The following is a 7,460-nucleotide window of genomic DNA, read 5'->3' as shown; positions in this document are numbered from 1 at the left end:
TTCTACCAGTCGCTTTTCTTTGTCCTTAGGTGAGCTTGCTGTGATCAGAAACACCCAAATCTCAGCTGGCACTCCTTCCCTTCATCAGGAAGACTCTTTAAAGTTATTGTTCAGTAATGCTATTGAGCTGAAGTGTCAATTGGTCGTTCTTGTGCTAACAGAATTTCTTCCCTGAAGTCTGCTTTAGTTTCCGGTTTCTGAATTTGTTCATTCATAATCAGTATGTACATTATTACAAGATAGAACTTAAATCTACAGTGCTTAGCAGGCTCATCTGTCATTTGGACTGGAGAAAGTACTTTCTGCCAAAAACAGTGCAGAACTTTAGCATTGCCATTAATGACGAGATGTTTTTAACACCCATTATCTTTATTACATAAACCCTGTAGTTGTGAAGAGCTGTCTTCTCAATCATTTTATGAAGAATTGAAGAGTTTTCTCCTACCTCCCTGCAGTGGATTTTTAATAAGCTACTGGCCGTTTTCAGAGTGAAGTAGTATAAGGCTAATTTTAAGTCCTCCTGATGTGCTTCTCTGAAGTGTGGATCATCAATGAGGAAATAATAATTAAAAAAAAAAACACGTCAACAAAACACCTTGACATGGAAGCTTTGGAAGCTGACAAGAAGCCCTGACCAGCAATTAAGGGCTCTTCCTTCTGTAATTCTGTCATTTTTGACACAGCTCATTTCATTTACTGTCTCTTCTGTAGCGTTCCTTGGAACAGATGTTGATCGTAAATCAGCAATCAAATAGTTGGGCCCATGGGTGTTCAAATGTGTTCAGGGAGGTAATGAGTTGAAGTGAATTGTTGCATTCCTCTGACTCAAAAGTTATGAAAATGCAGAGAGCCCACCCTGTGCTCTGAGACACACACTGAAGAAAAGTAACTGCTGCTGTTTGAACCATTCAGAATTGTCTGCTCAGTGCTCTAGATGTGGAGCTGCATGCAAAAGCCCTCATTAAATTGACAGGTAGCTTACCTTGTTATTGTGGAAATGGATTTGGTTGCTATAGAAACTCATTGCCTGTGAGTGGTGGGGCTGTGTAACAAGTGTTTCAGTAATTGCATGCTCTCCTGATAAGACATCACTTACGTGCATTGTGCAGTGTTTTAGAGAGCTGTTAAGGAGACGCTGCTGTATTTTATGAAGAGGAAAGCAGGCACGGAAAGGTGAAAAGAGTTTTTCAACTCTTATCAGCTGAGACTCCAAGAACAGCTTGTAGGTGGGATTTTTGCATTGGTGGTCTTCTCTGATGACCCTTCTTCAGGCACGCAGGTCTAGAATCAGGTCTGATTCAACACAGCTCATGTGTTCCTCATGTGGCCCCTGATATGGGGCCAAGGCAGTGCTTCGATTCTGCCTGATTGAGCTGGCAGTTAATTGCTGCTGTGTAATTGCTCCAGCCCTGCAATGAATTCCATGCAAGCAGCTTTTGCTGAACCCCTGGGACCTGCACAGTTCAGGGCCAACTTGCTCTGATCTGCTCCAACAGGCTCATAATGATCGCTACCTGGAGTTAAATGAAATGGGTGCTTAGTGAAATGCAATTCTCTTCTTTGTCATAGGTAACTTTGATCAGCATTTTGGGAACCTTGGCTGAACCCGGAGGCATGCTCAGCTCTGCAGCTGCTGGTAGTGCAGTCCCAGGCCTCTGGAGGCTCCTGCTGACAGCAGCAATGGCATTGCTGAGCTCATTGCCTTTGTCAGTCAGCGCGAGTCTGACTGTGTGAGAGGCGGGAGTGGGGGAGAATTAACTGGATTAAACTTGATAAACTGCTATAAACTCTCCAGGCTCTGAGCTTAAGGCCCTAAGATCAATGACTGGGTCAGGCCTAGGGTGAAGTGGTTGCTATTGCTGATGTGTATTGTGGGTAAGACTGGGTACACACAAGCCCTGGGGCTCTGCCACGAGTGCACTTCAGCTCTGCTGGTTCCCCTACGAATGCTTGCTTTCAGATCCTGCAGAGCTCCTGGCCTTGCTGTGACGTGCAGCTCTGTGCAAATCACACTTCCTTTCACTGGTTCTGCATCCTTCAGCTCTTGCCCTTCTAAGAGACAAGGATTGCAGAACTTCTTGGCCTGTCTTTTGTACCTGACTGCATCTGTTCACGTATTTTTATTATGCTCTTTTTATTTGCTGCCTTTTCCTATGTAAATCTCATTATTTTCTATCTTGTTTCAGCTGATCTTTATTTGAACCCTTTCTGAATATATGCTAATTTTGCAATATTTCATTTAAATGCAGTATTCAAATGATGGCAGCTCAGAGGCAGGGAGCAGGACTCTGTCTCTTTCCTCCCTATGGCTTATCTTACAAATGTATTTTTTGTTCACCACCTTACAGGGGAATTGTCTTTTTTTTTTTTTTTTTTTTGAGTCATTAACCACAGCTTTATTTTTATACAGATTATTCAGACTTGCACCATCTGCCCTGAGATCTGTCTTCTCTAATAGATATCTGGGAAAGAAACAGTCATTTTTAATGTCAGTGAATTTCATCCATGAGAATGAGTCTTCCTTAATGATACAACTAATAATGTGAAAGGAAATTAATTGACTGGGCAGAAGTACTGAGATTTCTTGATGTGTTTTGGGTTGCATCTTGTTCTCTGCTATTTTTACTCCCAGTGTAACTTATTTAGAGCTGCTCTTATCTGCTTATTGATCCTAAATCAAACCAGCTCTGTTGATGCCTTGTTGTGTTTTAAGGCTTCTGTGCAGTAGCAGAAGATTGATGTCTCACCAGCAGTGTTCTAAAAGCAAGGTGCTAGCCCCAGATTGCTGTTTAATCCACATCAAAGCAGCCCTTCAAGCAGCTGGTAAAAGAAGTATTTTGGCATGTGTGAGCAAAATTTGGATATTGCAAGGGCTGAATCAAAGAGGTCTGAAAGAGTTGCAGACCAGACTTTGGAAGAAACCAGGCTGAGCTCCTTGCCTGGCACTGCTCCTGGCCTCTGTGCCTTCGTGTGCATGGGGCTGTGCTCACCCTTGGGCAGGCACCCACCGCTGTTGAGCACAAACTTGGGATTCCCTTCTGCTGCTTTGGGGTTGCTTCAGTTTTTATAGATGAGTAAAAACCAAAGAAGAATAAATATTGTTCTGGTAGTTGAAAACTTGCAGATCGAAACTGGAGGTACTTGTTAGGATATGCAAGTAAATCAAGAGAGAGATCAAAGTATTGGTGTTTCTTATGGGTATGTGGCCCAGACACTTAGCTCTTTGCCATGCTTAGCACACCAACACAGTAATTTTGTAGGTCTGAGCGATGGTTGATCTATGCTCTAATTGTTTATCTGATGACCTGTTAATCTGGTGCTTTGAATACAAGGTTCAGGGATCTTGGTCCCTTCCCTCAAGGTTTGAATGCCTCCTGAGCCATGTCAGTGGAGGAGGAAGAATACCCTTCTATGCTGTAATTATATACTGTAATAATTATATACCAAAATAGATCCTAAGGGACTGAGAAGAAACAGAACCAGTCTGTAACTTGATGCAATTCCCTTTTTCTTCCCCCCCCCCCCCCCCCCCCCGCCTCCATCCTCTGTTGTTTTTTTCCCCTGGTAAGAGCTGCAAATGGAATGACAAATCAGTCCTTGAGCAGAAGAGGCTTTGCAAGGTGACCTTGGGCACTTCTACTCCCAAATAACTTAATTATTTTCTGTCAGAGTTCCTCTGTCTGAATCAGCTTAGAGGTCCTGTGCCCCTCTTGCCTGCATGGGGATGAGTTGGATGCAATGTTGCCATGGCCCTGCACTGATCCAATACCATTTCCCATGCATCTTGCACCAGCTGCTAGTTTTCAAGCTAGTATCTGTGACTCCACTCACAGTATTTTGTGCCTGCAGCCTTGCTTCTCAAAAGCAATTCAGATACATCCATTTTCTTTCATGGGAAACTCTAGTGTAGCACCCTCATGTTTTTGGAGCCCTGCTGGCACTTTCAATAGAAAGGATAAGGTCGGGGAGGAAATCTACTCCTTTCTTCAGCAGGTACAAAGAATAAGCAAAGCATTCCACATTCAGAGTCCAAGGAAATAATCAAAAGTAAAGAGAGTATCTCCATGCATCAACTTTATCCCGCTTGGAACACTCCTCTGGGGTTTTGTGTGCACTTTGCTATGCAGTCAGTGTACCAGTCCTTCCTATAAACTCACTGCCTGGGAGTGTTTTCATCCCTTCTGTATGGTTTGGCTGAAATTGGCCAATAAATTTGGGTGTTACTGGGGCAGCAGGAGTTGTAACTGAGAGTGATGGTGCTGTCGTAAGTCGTCTCTCCCCTAGGAAATCAAAAAGATCCCCTGCACGCTTGTTGCTGCCCTGGTTACTTTGTGGATTCTTTACACCTCTGTTTATGAACCTTACCTCAGGCCTTGGTGCTGAGTTGCTGCTGTTGCTGCCTGACTGATGTGTTTTCCAGAGGATGACGAGGAGGAGAAAGGATGGAGAGAAACTGAAGGTTTCTGTTGTGGGCAGAATTGAGAAGCTGCCAGTGTTTTGGGGGGAACCGTGATTTTTCTTGCAAAAATCCTATTGCAGAAAGTTAATTACTTATTGATCTTGCTGTTGCTGGAAAGAAAGCCTAACGAATGGTCTTTTACCAGCACGTCCTTCACTCCTAATGGATTCTCCACTAGAGTCCCAATGACTGACTTGCAGGGGCTCAGCCCTGAGCAGTCCCCATCACCTCCATTCTAACCATGGCAAAGCTGCATCCATCCCTCCAGGACTCATTAGGGGTAACAGCAGCTCTGTTATGATTGCAAACATCAGGACAGCACCTCCTTTGAAGAACCTCGAATGCCCCTGAGCTGCGTTTATCAAGCAAAACCCATCAAGACAAGGAAATGAGGAAACAAGTCACAAGGGAAGTTAGTGCTTAAAAGCAGTGTGGAAATGTAGGATGTAGTGGATGGAAGGAGAGGAAACTTGAGGAGTGGAGATGTAGAATGGAGACTGTGTGTGTGATACAAAGTGGTAAAAAAAAGAGCAAATGAAAAAGAGTTGAAAGCAGTGTGAGGTTGGTGGATGAAAAGAATATGAGGGACAAGACAAGAGGGTGGATTAGTAGAAAGGCAGAGGATGAGGTGTCTGGTATGGACTGGGGTGTAGAACGTCAGGAATGATAGATGGAAGGCAGTGATTTGGAGGGCAATGTATGGGAATCCCTATGTAGAGATTCTTTGTCCTGAAGAGAATTGGGGTTGTGCAGGAAGGAGAAATAAAAGGAGAAGATGAGGTGAAGGAAGATGAGCAATGATCTGTGATAGCATTTTCACTCTGTGGATCTCTCAATGTTTTCCCTGTGGACACAGGGTCCCTGGCCACTCTGTGTTGCCTTCTGGGAATTGCCCAGAATTTGGTCAGGACAACACAACCTTTTTGCCATCTTCCCCAACATTAAAATGTGATCATTGTCACAAACGTGCCCCTGAAGAGAGCTTTGATATTGAGGAGTGGCGTTGGCTGTGTGAAATCCTGACTCTCAGAGCAGTGACAGAGTCCATAGCTTGGGTCATCATAGGCTCTGATGTTGTGTTTGGACACAGAGCTCTGCTCTATGGCTCATTGCACTTCATTAAGGAGAGAGGCAAGGCGAAACTTTTAAAACACTGATTGTTCTGCCCTGAGGATTGTTTCTTTTGTCAGTGAATCTGGCAAGGAATGAAACAGAAATAGTCAACAATGTAGTCAGTAGTCAACAATAGTTCTCTAACAGACGAGGTGTGAGGCCCCTGCTACCACTACCCACAGGGGTGGGTTCAGGAGGTTCATGCCTTAGTCTGCATTTTAGCTTCTGTGTTGCTGAAAAGCAGTGGGGAATGGGAACTTACATTTTCTATATGACTTTTTCTACCCTACTTCTGTTCCATGTGCGTTAGGTATTAGTTTCACTTTAAGACAAACAAGCTGTTAACAGAGGGCAAGAAGAAAACCTCATTTTCCCAGCGGTGCTCTCCTACAAGATGAAACCCACACTGCCTTTTTCCCAGGGCAAATGTGTGGATGGCAGCCATATCCAGCAGGTTCCCTGACCACTAGATCCAAGTGGAAAAGGCCCAAAAATACCTTTGCCTTTCTTCTCTGCCATTCCTGTGGAGCTGAGAGGTGTGATGCACTCCTTGGAACGCTCTTTGGGTGTGCAGATGTTTGGCTGTGGGAGCAGCCAGAGTCTGCTGCAAGCTCTTTTCCAGGTGGCAAGCATTTCAGGTCTGACTGCAGCCAGGAGAAGCAGTGTGGTGATACGCGAAGACCCTGATAAGAGCTAGTCTGGATGTTAATAGCGGGAATGAGGTTATTCTCTTTGGAACGTACAGCTCCAGCCAGCAGCCTTCTCAATTGTTCTTTTTCCAGCTTTTAAATGTGTTTCAAATAAAGTCGTTCTGGTCATTCCATTGAACAATGACTTCATGCCAGAGCACAGAGACCTGACTGCTCTCCTGGGTCTGCCAAGAAGCATTTAAAGCTGACATTCTCAGGTAGGTTCACGCATTCCTCACGTGGATCAAAACCATTTTTACAGCTGCAGGACTTGCAAAAAATCCTATGTGCTCTGTCTGACTTGCTGTGACACTGGGATCATCTCCATCCCTCTGTGCCTCCTGCTTTGCAACCCGGCAGGAAGATGAGGTGTAGTTCACTGCGGGGACAAGGACGCTTAAATTATGTTTATTTGTAAAATACCTCAAACTCCTGTAGTGGGATGCAATACAAGCATGTGAAGGGGCATGAGAATGCAACCCATTTTACTTACTAAGTAGGAGGAGGTGCAACTGCAAAGCAGAGAGGTCAGGAAAACTTGTTCCTTGTGTGGACTCTCACATAAATGAAGATACAAAGAAAGACAGATAAAATAAGCACATCGTGTCTGTAAAACAAACCTGGGCTACCAAGGCTTAAGCCAACCTCTATTTACAAAGCCTCACGTGACCTGCGAGCACTGAAGGAGCAAAAGCGAGGGAAAAGTGGAGTTTTCCGAGTGCGTCCATCTCCACTGCATACCTTTGGGCTGAATCACCATGAAAAGTTGCAGTGTTCAGAGCTATTTAAAGCAAGGGCTGGAGTCTGATGCACTGCTTTGAGGCTGCATCTCTGCAGGGAGGCTGTCACGAGTCGGACCATTGGCCTCAGCTGCTGTGAAGGGCGCGGGGCCGTGCGATGCGCCCGTTTCCCTGCCTGTAAAACCTACGTTTCAAGCTGATGTTAAGAAATATGAAACGTGGGGGCTGAGAGCTCAGAAGCAGAACGTGGAAGTACTGTTTGCAGCTTTGAGAGCCGCTGCAACGGAGGCTGCAGCCCACAGCCACCTCCCGCTCCTCTCCTGAGGACTTTTCTCGATCTCTACGAGTAGGAGATGGAATTTAAACCATCGTGTGCTTTTCGAGCAGCAGCCTTTGGCTGTGCTGTGTCACCGCTTACATCCTGCTCCCGTCTACTGCGACAGACCCCCAAAAGCCGCG

The sequence above is a fragment of the Lagopus muta genome, chromosome 15 (genome assembly GCF_023343835.1).
Source record: "Lagopus muta isolate bLagMut1 chromosome 15, bLagMut1 primary, whole genome shotgun sequence".
Taxonomy (NCBI): Eukaryota; Metazoa; Chordata; class Aves; order Galliformes; family Phasianidae; genus Lagopus; species Lagopus muta.
This window is presented reverse-complemented; position numbering follows the sequence as displayed.